Source organism: Eucalyptus grandis, chromosome 7 (assembly GCF_016545825.1).
Source record: "Eucalyptus grandis isolate ANBG69807.140 chromosome 7, ASM1654582v1, whole genome shotgun sequence".
Classification (NCBI taxonomy): Eukaryota; Viridiplantae; Streptophyta; class Magnoliopsida; order Myrtales; family Myrtaceae; genus Eucalyptus; species Eucalyptus grandis.
The window spans coordinates 3440300-3458622 of record NC_052618.1 but is presented as its reverse complement, the minus strand read 5'-3'; the positions used below and the strand labels follow the sequence as shown (position 1 = coordinate 3458622).

Below are 18323 nucleotides of genomic sequence, written 5' to 3'. Positions count from 1 at the left end.
TCGAGGACAGTAGCCAGACCGACCCCAAAAAGGCAAGTGGCATTGGAATCAACGGGATCACCTAGGCCTTTGGTGGCATGATGGAGTATCCAATCCCACCATCATTTCCTATTGTCTGTTTGTTAATCGACCGTCCAATCTTAGATCTTTGTTAAACTCTAAATCAGGGTCATTTCATGCTTGAACACATGTTTCACATTCGAAGTATCCATGTTATGAGTTAAATTTATCTATTGGGTTTGCTCTTATTTAGTTGGAAAAATAATTCTTTCATTCTCTTTGCATAATGTTAATCAGAAAATGTTGGTAACTAAACTGGGTTCCTTCGCTATAGCTTATTCAAGGTTTCTATGGTGGGGGGGATATGTAATTGTATTCAGTCACGTAGGAGGTGCTCAATGCTTTAGAGGTTTTTCAGTTATGTGTCAGCAAAAATTCCTGGCCTTTTTCATGTTGATGCGTCCCATTGCAATTGCGTAGACGTTTCTAGTATTTTATTCTTGATTCTAGCAATATCAATGAGCAATTCCAGTATATGGTGGCTTGCGGACATTTACAGGAATTAAATGATGATTTTGTGCTAGAAATTAGCCAACCAATTACATTTTTCTTGCCTGGGCTACTGGTCATTGGTTCTAGTCCCTTGGTCACACGCCTAGCCTTGGTTTGTCTATAACATAGGTTGGGTAGTGCCGTGGCATAGGATAATCCTGAGTCTACTCCCACTATCACCATGCTAGGGTGATGGTGACAAGCTTGCTCGAAACGAGCAGTAAGCTCATTCTGTGATGGCTGCGGAGCTCCTACAATCTATCCTAGGGAGTTGCTAGTTTTGATCGCCCCTTTCCACTCTTTTTAATGATAAAAAAGATTTGGGTTTTGAGCGAGACAATATCAAAGAGATTCACGAATGGAGAGACAATTTGTCCAGTCATTATATCAATTTTCACATGTCCTGGATTGTTCGCGACCCTTTTATTATATTCTTTGCCTCTCTTGTAATTATTTCGTTCCGATGTCCTAAATTTATAATATTGCTATATGTATTTGCTTCTTCAATCAGAGTGACTAGTACTTTTTTCTCAACAGTTTCCAAGAATTCATTTCTGAGTTGGCAATTTTCAATTCATTGTTTGCCACCACTAGTGTGGTACAGAGTTTACTCAATTCAAATTCTCTTGATAAGTGATGCAATGTTCTTTTCAATCTCTATTGTCTCATTAAGTCAACCCCAAAACTGTGTGCTTGCCAGAATCTTCATATACCCTTTGAACTTCATTTTTCAAATGGCTTACTAAAGTTCTGAGTTTGCTGCAGTAAGAAGCAAAATCCTATTAATAACAGCGAGTGCTAATTCATAGTAAATTGTAGTTATTACTTTTGACGTACCTTTTGTGAAAACTTCAGCATCCAGGGAAGCCATTAGGCGACAGCAAAATGATATTCGATTGCCGCTTGCTGCAAAACAAGAGGCACAACACTTTGTCAATGCTGCCAGAGAGGGTAACATGTCTCTAAATCTGCTTATTGGTTTCTTAGTTTCATAGTATTTCCTTTCGTTTACTGGAATGAAGTTTGTCTACATACTATCATTGCGTGTTAGATCTACTGTCTTTCACAGACTTCTACCAGTGCATTTACTTTCGTTTTGACCAGCATGATCTCGGTGCTAGTTGTTCTTTCTAGAGAATTAGTACTCTAAGGTTGTGTATGGTTGTTAAGATCTTGAGATTGGACCTTATAGGAGATGATAGGATAAGATATATTATGGTTAACAAGATACAATACTAATTATTGACATATCTAATCCCTTTCTTTAAGAAGAGGAAGCCTATTTTAGGTAGGTAAATCATTGGGCCATAACATGCCCCACTAACTTCTTGGACAAGGGGACACATGAGCAAATCCCAAGTGGTGGCCCAAATATGGAGTTTTGTGACTTCATAGTGTGAGGATTCGGATCTATCTTGTGTTCTTAAACACATAGGGTTAAACACATAGGGAAAAATAGTTGTTCTGATTCCATCTAGTATCCTAATTTGGTATTTCCATTTGTGAAGGAGAAATGCATGTAATTGGAAGTTTAAAATGACAAAGGTTTGCCGCTCTGTATACTTAAAAGTGGAGCTCAATTGTTATTGATTGCTTTCTTTAAATTCAGCAAGGCTTTGTACTAGATAAGTTTATGATGGCAGTCATATGGTTCTATCCGATGACTACTCTGCGGCAACAAGGACTCTGGATTTACGGTACTTCTGTAAATATGCATCCATAAAAAATGGGATTGCAAGAATATATACTGATGAGAGCAATAGCGAGGTTGATTTTTTGGAATCTGTTTACTAGACTTGTTAAGCACTTGGTGTTGTTGTCTCTTAGGGAACTTCAAGTTGCTTTCTTGGGTCACGAAAATTTAGGATAAAGAAATGTCTGTCGAAACCAAATAAAAGCAGCGAACTGCTGCTTGTGTACTCATGCTTGTGGAGTCTTAATGTCCTGCACTTGTTCAAATTAGCATAAGTTCATCATAAAGTCTTATTTTCACAAGCTCTGCAGCTTTGCTGAAGCACAGCACAACCAAAGTAATGCAGGATGAAATAATTTCAGAATTCTATCATCTATAAATATAGGAGCTTGTATTGTCTCCTCTTTATAATTGCTTGGAGTAGGCTGGTCTGCACCGATTAATAAGTCTGTCTCCATTTCCAGTGTGCCAATCAAGCAGAGTACTGGAGATTCTGGCACTAATGTCAAGCGGCTTGAGCAAGAAATGGAAGCGAAAATTGCACACGTGAAGACGGAGGCCACAAGAATCTCTCAGGACGTCGTGCAGATTCTGTCGAAGCATGTGACCACTGTAAAGAACTAGGGGCATCTTGTAAGTGAAAGTCGCAAAATTTCCACGTGTGCATGTTTTGACCGGTGCTTTCTTGCTGGGTATCATGATTTCTTTTTCTTTTTTTACCTGATGGGTGTAACTAGTCTTATGTGCTGCTGTGAATCTATATATTTATGAATGAGATTGGTGAAATCATGTCCTATCTAAGAAATCATTACTCTTTATTTGTTGTCTGTCCAAAGAAAAGTTTCATACGCTTATGAGGAGATGTCAGTTTTGAAGCTTCGGTTGCATGTTTTTACTTTGATCTACAGGAGCTCGGTCCAGTTTGGTGCAACTTCACTAAAAGCACATAAAAGATATCTTTAGGGGCCAATCTCCATCCCAGACTATAAATGATCACTGATTATACTTGCATATGAACAAAATTAGAGCAGTATGAATCAATTATCAAGGTCTTAACTAGAGCCTTTTTTTTTCTGTATAGACTACACTAGACCAAATCAATGAAAGGGCCAAGCATTGGTTGGAGTTTTTAAGCTCAATGGTGAGGCAGGGTAGGACCCAACATGAGGCCAGTAAACCTTGCCCAAGCCCGACATCACACGAGGGACTTGGTACATTTTTTCCTAAGCAAGTTCGAGTTTGGACGAGTTTGAATGAGCGGAGTAGAAATCCAAGTGAACATGAACATAGTTTTGGTGCTTGTCTGAAGAATAATTTGTGCCATCAATGAAACAAATAGTAAGGCTGGACATCCATGCGACTTGCATATGGAAGAGTTCTAGGAAGGTTAGCAAGAAGCATCGCGTGATTAGTCTTTTCATATCAATATTACATCGACCACCGATGAAGAATGTTGATGTATATTCATGAAAGTAATTGTTTACCCCCGAAGTTCCATGATAATACAAAACTGTCATTTGTGCTCTACAAATGAACTATTGTTCACCTAAAATTGAAAGAACTCCATTCCTTGTGAGTAGAGAACTATTGCAGATTGTGTTATGAGTTGAGCTAAGCAATCTGGGCCTGAAATTTTAGTATCTTCTTCATGTTCGCGAAGCCATCTTATATCTTTACTTGCTCATCTCTATATATAACCTTGGCTATCACCACAAGCTCAGAATTCACTAAGAAGGCCAAACTATGGTAACGTTTCTATTCTCTTTTAGAAACAATTTTTTTATTTATGTTCCCCAAACGAAAACGCATTTTCTAACTATACAAAATCTCTATTTCTGAAACAGAAAAATAACAAAAGTGCACTTAGTATGACCTTAAAAATTTCTATTCCCAAAAAAATTTTATTCCCAAATTTTCATTTAATTTATAAAATGTCAATTATAGTTGATTATATAAAGTTCTTGAAAGAGGAAGGTGGAATTTGAATCATAAACTCATACTTTTTAAATTAAAGAAAATACTGTAATTGGCTAATTATTAGAACGTGACATGACCTAATAAATAGAATCAGAATATATAATGATAAAGAATTGGATGATCTTAATACGATTAATAGAAATGTTGCCAAGTACTAATAAACAACATTACGAGAGTCAAAAATATAAAGTTATGAAATCTCAGGCATATTAAGATGTCTTGTCATTTTATTTGCAATATTTGTCCCACCGTTTCTTAGGACTCATTGCGGCAACAGAGAAGGAGAAAAGGTGTCAATGACTCCATCGTCTCCGGAGATGGTTGATCGGTTGATGCAAGAAGGAGGAGAACTTTCGTGAGATAGAGAAATTTCACGGGATAGAGAGAGGAGAGAGAGAAAGATGTCTTGTGATGCTTGAGGTAAAGGGATGAGAAATTAATTTTATTTTTATTTTTGTTTTTGGGAATGAAAAATTATTTATTTTTCTATTCCAAATCTATTTTGGAGAACAGAAAATTATAAAATGAATTTTTTTATATCTCTAATTTGGAAAGAAAAAGAAAATAGAGAAATTGAAGCTGTCCTAATTATGTGAGCTTTTGTTCCATCGGACGGGGCATGGGACGCCAAAAACGCGGTTTCGCTGACGTCATCGGGTGCTAAAACGGCGCGTGCTGTAGGGATGCTGCTGTTGTGGGGCTGGGTACTTGTAGGGCTGAGCGCTGGAACCGGGAACCGGAACCGAACCGGAGGAGGGTCCGGTTCGATTCCCGGTTCCAAGGGGGACCGGTTCGGTTCCGGTTCCTTTTTCTAGGAACCGGTTACTTAGGTTAGAAAAAAGCTCGACCTTGGATGTTTTAGTGACTTGTATGTGATGTTCTAGTTGAATTTTGGCTTCGGCCTCTAAATGAAAGTTGTAAAGGACTTCTTGGAGTATAACATACTCAAATTTGGAACAAAAAAAACAAGTATAAGTGGGTGAAATCGTTATTCTTTGGAAAGACTGGATCTGGAGATTTTGGGACCGACCCTTGATGAATGCATGGACTGTAAGGCAACCTTTTTGTCGAAATTTCATTTCGGTTTCTTAACAAAATTTGTAAAGGACATCTTGAGGTACAACATATCAAAAATTTAGAGAAAAAAAACAAGAATAGGTAGGTGAAATCGTGGTCCTTTGGAGATGGTTAGATCTGGAATTACGGTACTACGAACAGGGATTTTAACCGTCCATATTTAATTATCTAGGACGAATTTGACTTATATTTTTTCATTAAGTATCTACCTTATGGTCTTGGCTATCACATAGTCTAAGTTCATAATTTTTGAAGTTCATTTGGGTATTTAACCGGAAATGTTTCTAAAACTGTGCAATCTGATGTGTTCGGATCTTGTAAGTTGCAATGCGTGGACTATATCATTTTGTATGAGGTTTTTTTGGAAATTTGTTCTCCATAAAATATCTCTCTTCATGTCTTCCCTACAACATATTTAAATTTCGTAATTTTTGTAGTTCGTTTGCCTATTTAACAAAAAATGTTTCAAAAACTGTGCAAGTAGAGAATAGGAAAAGTAAATCAATTTTATCTTTTAATCCAGAACGAATTGGACTACGATTTCTTCATAAAACTTGTACCTCTAGGTCTTAAATACAACGGGCCTGCATGGTTGCACTCTGTTTCTGTTCCCAGGAACAGAAATTTCTGTTTTTTTTTGTTCCTGGGAACAAAAAGGAACAAACGCGTTTGTGTGCGTTTCTGTTCCTTTTTTGTTCTTTTGTTCCAGGAACAAAGAAACAGAAACAAGAAACACAAATTTTGTGTTTCTTGTTTCGAACACAAATCAGAAACACTTTTCTTTTTTTCTTTTTTTCTTATTTTTTGTTCTTCTTTCTTTTGGCCGTCGCCGGCCTCGGCCATGGCCGGGCGACCGGCCGACGAGGGCCGGCGGCCTCGCCCAGCCACGGCGAGGCTCGCCGGCCCCCGGCGAGGCCGACGCTCGCCGTCCCGGCGGGGCCGAGGTCGGCCTCGCCATGGCTGGCGAGCTCGAGCTCGCCCAGATCCGGCGAGGCCGACCTCGCCCGGCGGCCGGCGAGCCTCGGCCTCGCCGAGCCACCGCCAGCGACGCCGACGGGCGGTGGCTCGGCGAGGCCGAGGCTCGCCGGCCGCCGGGCGAGGTCGGCTCGCGGATCTGGCGAGCTCGAGCTCGCCCAGCCATGGCGAGGCCGACCTCGCGCCGGCTCGGGCGAGCTCGATCTCGCCAGATCCGGCGAGGCCGAGCTTGCCCAGCGGCCGGCGAGCCTCGGCCTCGCACAGCGGTGGCCCGGCGAGGCCTCGCCGGGCGGTGGCCCGGCAAGGCCGCGCCCGCCCGCCGCTGAGGCGAGCTCGGCCTCGCCGGATCAAGGCGAGGCCGACCTCGCGCCGGCCCGGGCGAGCTCGATCTCGCCCGGATTCGGCCTCGAGCTCGCCCAGCCGGCGAGGCCGAGCTCGCCTGGGCCGGCTGGCGAGGCGCGGCCTCGCGGGCGGCGGCCGTTCGCCGGCCAAGGCCTTGGCCGGCGACCGCCAAAAGAAGAAAAAAATGAAAAAGAAAAAAAGAAAAAAAGGAAAAATAAGAAAAAATAGAAAAAATAGAAAAAATAAAAGAAATAAAAATTATCAAAATTTACCAAACATGTTTCTGTTTATTTTTTATTCCCGGAACAAGTTTACCAAACGCGTATTTTTGTTCAAAATTGTTCCCCGGAACAGAAATACTTTTTCTATTCTGTTCCCCGGAACAATTTTTAAACAGAAACACAACCAAACGCGCCCAACGTGTCCACATTTCAGAATTTTCTGAGTTCATTTAAGGGTTTAATCGAAATTGTTTTCAAAACTTGTACCTCTAGACATTCTTGTTCTAGTGGTGTTTTATTTCTACTTTCTAGTTTGCTATTTGTTTTGAAATTTCTAATTGTATTTTATTATTGTTGTGTAGTGCGAAGTTAATAAATCAAGATAACATGTCAATGGGAAGTTACCGTGTAGTATACGCGTACATTATAGTTTTTTTTGGTAACGTGCGCATACGTTATATTTTTTTTGGTAATGTGCGCATATGTTATAGTTTTTTTTTTGGTAACGTGCGCGTACATTATAGTTTTTTTGGTAACGTGCGCGTACGTTATATTTTTTTTGGGTAACGTGCACATATGTTATAGTTCAAATCTGAAAATAACAAAAAAGAAAAAAGAAAAAAGAACCTGTTGGAACCTGGAACCGACCCTGGAACCTGTGACAAGGTAGGTTCCAAGTTCTCGGTTCGTAGGTTCCAGGTTCCTTATTTTGAGAAACCTGTACCCGAGGGTAGGTTCCATGTTCCAGACGGAACCGAACCGGAACCTGGAATCGCTCACCCCTAGGTACTTGGGTAGGGTACTGGGGAGCGCAGGCCTCCCTTAATTCGCTGCCAAAACTCCGCGGCATAGGAGGGGCGATTTTGGGATTGTGTTGTTGAGTTCCACCCAATAAAAATCCACCACGTGCCTAACATTTTCCCGATTTAAATGAAGGATATGAAAATTGTCTGTCTATTAAATTGCCTGACAACAATTTATCCCTTTGAATGCGAATTTTTTCGATTTTACTTGCATTGCGACATTCTCCTAGAACCTGCCTCCTTAAATAAGTGAAAATTTAAATTATCTAATTACACCTCTTTCATCAATATTACCAAAAAATTGTAAATATACCGCCAATCAATAACAAGCTTGACGTATTATAAGTGCATAGAAGTCATGTGAATAAAGAGACTACGTCTGGTCATTCCCGTTGAAGTTTTCAAAACGAAAATTCGTTAATAATTTTTGGACAAAGAAAAAAAAATGCGAGGTGTTGAATTTGGCATAAGGCAAAGTCTCTGAAATATCATTGTTCCCCGTGTGCCTAGAGAGTATGTATTGGAGGAAGAGGGTACTTGCGGACATGCCGTGTTCGTAATGGTGCTGTGTGGAGTTTTTCAATATTCAAGCACATAAACTAGCATATCACTTCAAAAACTTTGTTAATTAAATGGGTTTTTCTTTTTGCTTACCTAATGTTGAATTATTTCATTATCATCATTTTCCAGGAGAGAAACATGTCAAGGCAGCCATTGGTACAAAAACTCAGGCAAATCATTGGTGATAGGTGGCTGATTGAAATTACCAAAAGTTTCCAAGGTAAGGTATGGATTATGATCCTTTTTAAAGACAGTAATTCGAAAGCGCTTCTATGCCTTGATGTTTAGTCACGGGTACAAAGAGCATGGGTTGCATCGTTATATAACGCTGATGATTGTTTCCGTTGTGTTGAGATGACAATGAATAATTTATTCTGTTCTACAGTATTTTTGGGCGTGAAGCAAGTGATCATAGGACAATAGATGGACTTGAATAAGATTAGGATGCGAGGCGCATGAATAAGACAAGTTTCCATTTTGATGAGTTCACAGTACACAGCAGCACGAGCAAATGGTACCAAGAGGAGGCCCATCCAGATTGGACGTTGACACAGCTATTGACTCTTAGATTGGAAAGAGGTTGTTTCGGAATTTCTATGATTTGAACATTTGTGCTTTATTACAATCATAAACTGCAGTCTTCTCTTGGTCCCTATGTCACATGACTGTTTGTTTTCAATGGAGTATCGCAACACTTCTTTTGTTGACATGTTAGGGGAATATTTTTATGATCTGTGCAATTACATAGGAGATAATTACATTTCCTGTTAGCTTACTTATAGAGGTAGACGGGTCCCGTGAGCGTGGTTGTAATTGATAGTCGACCCTATCAATAGGGTAGAAAGTGGAATGATGCACTTTGTTTTGTCAAATCATCTATGTTTTCTTATTATTAGGTCCTTGCTTTGCCTTTATAGATGCAAAACTGCCACTAGAAGTTTTCCTTCTTTAAAAGGAAACTTATGCTGCTTCTAGGAGGTTCGATTCATGCCAAAGGGTCTTTTATCGTCTAGCATTTTATTGTTTATATATTTATTTTTGGTCATATCTTGGTAGGAATTGGTCAAGTTTTAGCCTAGTTTTTAATCTATTGAATTGACAAAAAAGAAAAAGGGGTCAAAGATGTGGAAGAAGCCCAAACCAAAGTCCCCGTTTTATTGATAGTTGGGGAGGATTTCTATTTGACTTAGACTTAGCTGCGTTGTTCAATATGTTCATCCAACCTTGGGGCTCAATCATTAGTAATGTGACAGGGTGATAGATATCAAAGGTTTTAAATTGAAATGTAATAACACAGAAGAATGCCATGCAGGTGATAGATGTGATAGTTAGAAAATTTGTTACATAAGATGAAAAATAAGAACAAATTTCTTTAAGCATTGAAATGCTGTTTCTAAGGATAATTTCATCTCTCAAAATACTGAACTCGGTGCTACTTATTCTAGACATATTTACTTCTTTTTTGACATGTTTTGATTTTGATTTGGAGATTCTCTGCATAGACAAATAAAGGAGAGCATAACTAAAGCAACAAATCATATTAGATACTACAATTCGACAAAAAAAAAAATCAAACCTGACAAAACAGTCATTAGAAATGGCTTTCGGGTTTTCAAAATTATCAAAATATCAAACAAGATGGCAAACGATAGAAATAGTGTCAGCTTTGCTGTAGACCAAAAGTCAAACATGTTGGACAGAAAATGATGAGGGGGGGGCGCCTTACGTTGGGAACTTGGGAAGCGGTCGTGTTTCTTGGCACCTCCCGTCTCGCTTGAAGTCTTCTCACGGGGATCTTTGAGCAGATGCTGCGACAAAATGGAGTCCAGAAGCTTCCTCACTGCTGTCGAAGGGGTGGCGGATGAATTCGAAACCCATGGGAGGCTGAAGCTCCTGTGCAAATGCCTTCTGCTAGAAAATAAACGTGGGGGGAAAGTCTCCAAAAGGGGTAAGGGCCTCTGTTGTGGAGGAACTCATTGAAGTTTCGAGCAGTTAATTTGATACCGACTGCATCATGTAAAATTCTTCGCCCTTGCTACTTCTAAGCCTAGCATGCTTGAACTTACAGTCATGATGAATTACTTCCTTCTATTGTTCAGTGGAGCATCGCCATATGCCAATGCAACTGCTCCATCAAATGATAGACACTAAGGAGGATTCTAAGGACTTCTTTTTTTTTTTTTTTTGGTCAGTGGATTCTAAGGACTTCAAAGGATAAATTTTCATCGGGTGAAGATGGGGTTAAAAACAAAGAAAGAAGCATGTGGTCTAGGGTCCTGCTTGGGGACATGGCAGTGATACAATTGAAGATGTTAATGGCTTGTGAACTGGATCCTTTGTTAGAAGAAGAGGCGATAGGAAATAGTGACTACTATTCTGTGCGAGGATCGCTTGAGACATATCAAGAAGTCAAGCTCTTGCGAAAGGATATTTTAATCGACACATTCTCCCGGTTTGGGCCTATAATGAACTTGCAACCCAACTGTTTCAACTAACCTGCATTAAATTAACAGTAATTAATGTCCTTCCGTTTTAAGTAGTTTGATTTTCTTGAAGAGAACAAATTTCTTTCCTTTTTATGGAATATTTTTTTAAAAATCTTTTTGACTTCTTTGGAAAAAAAAATTGCCATAAATATTGCTTTGCTGTGCCAAATCCAAAATCAAAGGTACACATGGGATATATTTGTCAAATTATTGATAAATAAAATGAGTCCCAAGGAACCAATATATTATTTGTTCTCATTATTGCATCAAAAGAGAATATCGAATATCATTGTAATCGCACGAACTTATGAACGGAACATAGTCGGAGTAGAAAAGACAAAAGTAATTTACACAAGCTATTTGGAAACAGGAGACATCCATGCAAAAATCCTCTTGCTAGTCTAAAATGCACGAAACTCAATTTTCAGATTAGTGCATTCATTTACACCTTAGTTTATAGTTCCCATCCATTAAGAAGAAATGATAGGCCGGTTATTATTGAGAAATTTGTTTATCAAATTACTTTCGTTACTCTCATTTAGCAAACAACTCAATTTGTTTGTAACAAAATTCTTCATTAGAAGATTATCATAACATTGGAGGATGAACAATCTTACCTCACTTTTGTATGTACTGATTTTCTGTTGACTTATCTTTCTCTCTTTCAACCACCGAGGGAAAATAACCAAAAATGTCATAAACTTATTGTCAACGGCCGATTTAATTCTCAATTTTTCTTTTTAATTTTTCCAGTGTAATCCTTCTAACCAATTATTGTTGAAAATTGTTAATGTGGATATTAACCATCCTATGTAGTATGACTAATGCTGACATACACAATTTTTATAATTTAAAAAAAAATCTGAATTTTTTCTTGTTTTGGCTAGATTCAGCGAGACCTTGGCTCGGTCGAGGCAACCTTCGGGCTAGTGACCCCAGCTAGCCAACAATAAGTCTCGATGACTAGCGAAGGGAAACAAAAAAAAAACAAAAGGAAATTAAAAAATTGTAAAATAAAAAAAAAAACAAAATTGTAAATATCATCTATACTAATATCGGCCATGCCATGTAAGATAGCAGAGGATGGCCAACGCTAACTAAACTGACGCGTCAATGACTTATGACTTAAATTAGCAAGAAGGGCTGCTTTTATAAATCATTAAAAGTTTTATGGCTAAATTAACACGCTTGAAAATTTTATAATTGAATTGACATACGTATAATAGATTTAGGAATTTTTTTGTCAATTGTCTCGAGCCGCCCACTTCGCTTCTCCCACTTTAATTTTTTCATGTAGAAATTGTGTTCTCTCCTCATAGCTAACTAGTTAGATCTCCATGCACACCCAAGGAGGCCAATGATACTAAAGATATTGACACGTAATTAGCAAATAACTAGTTCTAATGCGATTTAGCCAGAAAAATCTAAAGCACTCGATGCATCGATTAAAGTATTCATTAGAATTTCACTGGTAGCTTTTGTGTAATTTATAACCTAAGGGGCAATCTTGGCCTCTCTTTAATTTTGACGTGTCGTGAATGAGCCCATGCAAGAATTCATGCCTGCCAATTGCACATGTTCAATGCACACCAAAAATATCACATGAGCAAAAATAAATAAATAAGAGAATAGATAAAATACTGTTGATCTCGTCTCAATCTCATCCGTCCAAATTTCACCGACCACTGAATTAGGTTCACAAATTCCAGCTAAATCAATGTAATTGCATTTGTACTCACCATGAGCCCAAATTTCAGTACCCCTTAAACAAATTAAATACGGCGACGGAAAATGCCAGAAAAGGTATCACCAAAATCTCTATCCTATCCTCTTCATTTGGTCTGTAATTAATAATTCTACTATTAAATTTAAAAAGCCAAAAAATGTGTCACCAAAATGTCTTCTCTATTCTCACCTTTTTGTCTGTAATTAATAATTTTTCCAAATAAACAGAAAAATACCGAAGAAGGTGTTAAGAAAATCTCTATCCGTATCCTCCCCATCTAGTTTGTAATTAATAATTTAACCAATAAATAAATAAATAAAATTCAAAAAAGATATCACGAAAATCTCTCTCCTTATCCTCTCCGTTGGGCATGTGATTAAAAATTTTACCAAAGATCTCTATCCGTATCCTCCCTATCTAGTTTGTAATTAATAATTTAATCAATAAATAAAAAAATTCAAAAAATATATCACGAAAATCTCTCTCCTTATCCTCTCCGTTGGGCATGTGATTAAAAATTTTACCAAAAAAAAAAAAAAAATCTCTATCCGTATCCTCCCTATCTAGTTTGTAATTAATAATTTAACCAATAAATAAATAAAAAAATTCAAAAAAGATATCACGAAAATCTCTCTCCTTATCCTCTCCGTTGGGCATGTGATTAAAAAGATATCACGAAAATCTCTTTCCTATCCTCTTCCTTTGGCCTGTACCTTACCAATAGATAGAAAAAAAAATGCAAATAAAGATAATGACGAATTTTCTGGGTAAGGACAGTTTCAAGGCTTATCTTTTCACACTGGTCAAAACATCTCATCCCTGTGGTCATTACTCGTCACCGCCTCTATTTTGCACTTTTTTATTTTATTCATTTGGATAATCTTATTAAGGCGTACTTAATTTGTAATTTTTTCAATTTTGGTGTACTAACTTCCATAATAGTTAATAATATTTTCTCATTTGTTCCTTGCATCACTCGGCACCTACCAATAGATTCTATTTATTAGATGATCTTCAAACTTCCAGAGGTCCAATTAATTTCGCGCACGAGTTCAATTAATTCCAAGAATGAGCAATCATCATGTTCTCATGCTTAAGGTGTACTTAATATGTAGATTTTTCCATTACAATGCACTAACTACATATAACCAGAAACGATTTTTTATTGCTTTATTGCTTATTATCACTCTACCCCTTGCCAATAGAATCTCTGTTTATGATGGGATATCCGAACTTCGAAGGTTCAATTTATCCTCCCTCTCGCGTTGTCATGTTCTTTTGCATAAATATTTTACCTTTTATGTTTCATCAATAAATTTTACACCAATCATTAATCGAATCTTGTTAACTAACGCTTTTTAGGGGTTTTCGTTAATTATACGTAGTAAAAACGTATTTTCACGTTTAGCGTCCTAATCATGCATCCCAAAAGGAGGACTCTATTTTGAAAATGATAAATTCATGTATTCTGATGGTTAACAAGCATTCCTGAACATTAGTCGACAAAATGCCAATATTTACTTCAAATAGAACATTTTATATTGAATTATTTAATTATATCGAGGGAAAATGGGAACCAAGAGCGGTTCCTTTGCCTCTTCTATAAAATCCTTCTCTTGCAACTCAAATCCCCTTCTGTATCTTCGTAAAGCAAAAACCCTAATCTCATTCAACTCCGCCATTCGCAGCCACTCACTCCATCGACCCTTGTCTCGCTCAGACGCAGGCCCACCTCTGCTTCTGTGCTTTCCTCGTTCGCTTCGTGTCCTGTATCTGGAGAAATCGTGTACGTGTCCTTCATCTTTGCTTTGATCTCGGTGCGGTGTTCCTTGAAGCCAGCGTAAAAAAAAACTCATGCTTTTGTTGCTCTAACATTAGATTATCGACTTCCTCGTGTTCTGTCGCTTTCTTTGTTTCCTTCATTCGATCTCTCGTTGGTGTTTAGTCTGGGTGACTAACGAGTCTCTTTTTCTGCAATTGTCACTTCATTGACTAAAACCTTTGGATCTTCACTCGTTCTACCGTTTATTTATTTTGAATCGATTCGTTATTTTATTTTAATGCACTTTTTTGGGACGTACCAGCTTCGGTCAAAGATGTCCGACTCCATGCATCAACGCCGGTCACCGACTGCACACAACGTCGCTCCTGATGCGGTCGAGCAGGAGTTCAACCATCCTGCGATCGATCTCAACCGTCCAGATCTCAACGATCCGAGGGAAGATCAGGATCCGGATTCGTCTGACTCCGAATGCTGGGGCGTTGTCTCCGTCGATCAATCTGGTTTAGCTCTGGTGCCAATCATCAGCAGCGGGTTGACCATACTCAGCCAAGAAGACATGGTCTACCGCTTTCTCCAGGAGAAATTCATCCGGTGGCTAGGTGTGCTTGAGGCGCAAGTTACCGTGGTGGCAATCCACCAGAACTACCACTCCAGCTTCCCCGCCAAAGCACGGGCCCAAGCGTTTCAGGATTGCTTGCAGGCAGTGCGGAAGAAAGGCAACAGCAGCAACGCCAACGTGAGGTACGCAAGGTATGCAACCTCGAGAGAAGGTGTCTCCGAGATCTTCTCCGATGGCTTTGGCTGCAGGAAGAAACCTCAGAACAGTAGCCTGTATGGTTGTAGACTTTATTTTGCTCCTGAATCTCATCTTCTAGAGAGGTACGAAATTCCTTTTCTTTTCTTTTTCACTCTGAATTGCGTAAATAATTAAGAGATGCTGTTTGAAAAGTGGCAATGATCTAGAAGATACGTCAATGCATATGTTGTCATGGTGTTTCTAGACTTGCGTCATTATATGTGATGATATTGGTCTTGGATAATTTATTGGTAACACTTTGGCAGCATTAGATCCACTCTATTAATTGCATAGATAATCAATCGCTTATCACAAAAGATATGTTGATTTAGTGTGTTGTTTCTTTTTTAACGTATGATCGGTTAAATCTAGTAGAAAGGAGTATATCTAATCTATGACTGGCAGCCTTAAATCTTACCCGGTAAATTGAATATATGATCGAGATATACCCTTTAGAAAAGGGGTTCGATTACAAAGATATGCCAATTTAGCACATAATTATATTTCCTTTTTAATCTATGATCAGTAGTATGTTTTGCGAGCATGTTGTTTGACCTATATTTGAATGAGAATGTCATGTCGTCCAGCAGAGCCTAGAAGAAGGTGACTCGTGCAGACAGCTGACTCCTTTTCAATAGAACTGAATAACCAAACCAACCCAGCCAGGTCAATCACAGAGATCTTATCGGCGGAAGTCATGTTAACAAATTGTGTATGTGATCATCATGGTCTTAGAGAGTCTCTTGGTAATGCTGGGTAGTATTAAGGATTGCCCGGATGGATCATGACAGCCTCGGGGATGTGTTGCTTTGCCAAGTCATGGAACTTGTCAATTTTGGCTCGGACCAATCTTATCCCAGCTTAGGATAGTATAATTTGGGCATCAACAACTTGTCATCTCCAACAAGATAAATTGTTTGGAGCGCCCACATGAACACTTACGTGTTGCCAGAGCATGTTATTAGCTTTAGGGCCCTTAGTTATTTGAGAGTTAATCAAATTGTTCTTTCTCGTTCCTTCTTTTGCATTGACCATATATGTGTGTTTGACTTTGTCTATTCTATAAACTAGTGTGATCATTTGTGAAAACCTATATGGAATATGGTTGTTGAGAAATTTGGAGGAGTCATGGAAACGGACTTCTCCTCTGATGCCATTTCAGATGTTGGCTTCGGAATTCTGGAAGTTGCTTCCATCTAAAGTCGGTTTGATCTATAAAAATTACAAGGACCAAGTAAGTGCCACATCAACATTGTCACTTCTTAGTTCTTATCTTTCAAACTTTGTTTTCAACTCACCTCTAATGTTGAAATTTTTTTAAAACGTGATCATCATTTTCTAGGGGGAAAGATTCGAAGCATGTGCTGGTACAAAAAGCCCAGCAAATTATAGGAGATAGCTTGGGGATTGAACTCATAAAAAATATTGGAACTAAGGTATGGATTGTGATCTACGTGAATTGCCTACTATGTCGTGTGGACATGTGATTTTGATTGAGTGACCGCCTTATTATGAACCGATTACTTTGGGGAATTGTGAACTTATGGTCCTTTGCAGGTGAGGAAAATGACAAATGAATCTGGTTTGGACTTCAGAGATCAGATAGTTTTATCAGAGGGCAAATATCAACAGGTTTGGCATCTCCGCTCGTGTAGAATTTTCAGCGTGCCCCTTCTTTCCTCTAACATCGTTTGGTTTCTCTGCTCCTAGAAAGCAAAGGCCCCGCCCCATATTTTTCCCCCATTCCTTCGTGCGCTGCCCTTTTCTCCGGAGGATGCTGACGGTGACCAGAAAAAATGTGAAAAAAAAAAAAGAAAAGGAAACAAGGAAAGCAAAGCAAAGCGCGTGACGTGAGAAGCGCAGGTAAAGAAAATGATAAAAGATTTGGGGGAGCAGGCGAGGAGGGTGAGCGACGTTCGCTCGCATGAGAAGGAGGATGAATCTTTTCTTTCTTGTGGAGACAAAAACTCGCAAAGAGGGGGAAGGAACGAAGGATTTTCACTTAGAGAGAAACTGGAGATAAACGAAAGGATCAGAAAAGTTGGTGAGAGTAGAACATTGTTCCATTGCCTGGAACTTTCACAGAAGAGGGAGAGCTTGAAGGAAATACAAGGAAAGACATTCGCATGAGAAGGGGAGAGAGAGGTTCGGCCATTGTTGCTCATAGAAGGAGGAGGGACATCGTCGGTTTTTTGGAGAAGACAGCCATTGAAGAGGCGAGCCGCAGAGGCTTGGCGTGAGCGTGAGGTGTGCTCCACCGAGAGGAAGAAGAAGAAGGTGTCGAGTGGACTCGACGTTCTGAGATCGAGAACCCAGAAAGGCTCACCAGCAAGAGACAAAGTTAAGGAGGCTGTTCACGTTTGCCATGTCCCCTGCAGCCTCATCCCCGAACCAGGTAATGCCCCGAACGACTTATTTTCCTCTTCCTCATTGAAGCGTAAAGTGTTGAAATCCGATTTGTTTAAACTCAAAAGTGATCCATGTTTGAGTCCTTATTTGTTGAATCACGTCTGAAATACTCGTTTTCATTGTGTTTTCGTCGGTATTATGTTATATGTTTCAACCGTTTCAACCGTTTCAAACGTTGACCCCTCCCGCAACAGCAAAGTCCGCAATTCGAAAACATGCTACGTAGCCCATCTCACTTCATTATAATATACTTTTGCTCGATTAGTTTGCTGGAGTTACTTCTGTTAAGAGTGCGGGTTCAGTAGGATGGTTTTGCAATAGATGGAGTGGGCGGCCGGAGTTGGTCACTGTCGGTCGGAATAGATGACAGGTGGGTGAAGATAGTTCGGCGGTGATCCAAGTTCCGGTGATAAGCTTGTCGGTGATGGTATTTGTTCCGTTAAAAAATATTTTATAAAAAAAAAAAAAAAAAAAAAAAAAAAAAAAAAAAAAAATCATCGCTAAAGGTAGGTTGCTGGAGAAAAGGCTTCGGGGAAGAATAACAGGAGGTTGAAGAAGATAGGCAGAAAAAGAAGAGAGAGAGAAGAAAAAGAAAATCAGAAAAATTTCAAAAAAAAAATAATAATAAGAAATTATTAAAAAATTGGTTATAACCCGACTCAGGTCAAATCCAGGTAGATGGGTAGGGTCAATAGACTGGATTGGGTAAACCTGGTCCAAACTCGTTTTTCCGAATATAAAAATAATTTTTAAAATATTAAAAAACTTAAAAAAATTCATAAAACATTTTTCAAAAAATAAAAAATCAGAAAATTCGGAAAATCGTTAAAATAATTATTTGTGAGGAATGCCATACTACTTAGTTTCTAGAAATTCATGCTCTTGAATGAGTTTCTTGCCTAGTTCTCGTGTGTGCTTATAA

At 38.9% G+C, this 18323-nt stretch overlaps 1 long non-coding RNA gene across 1 annotated transcript; it reads left to right on the top strand.

Annotated features, from left to right (window-relative positions):
- Nucleotides 1–16388: 16388 nt before the first annotated feature.
- LOC104452506 lies at nucleotides 16389–16791 on the top strand. Its single transcript, XR_005552882.1, has 2 exons — nucleotides 16389–16624; nucleotides 16703–16791. It is a non-coding gene; the product is annotated as an uncharacterized LOC104452506 (long non-coding RNA).
- Nucleotides 16792–18323: the final 1532 nt, after the last annotated feature.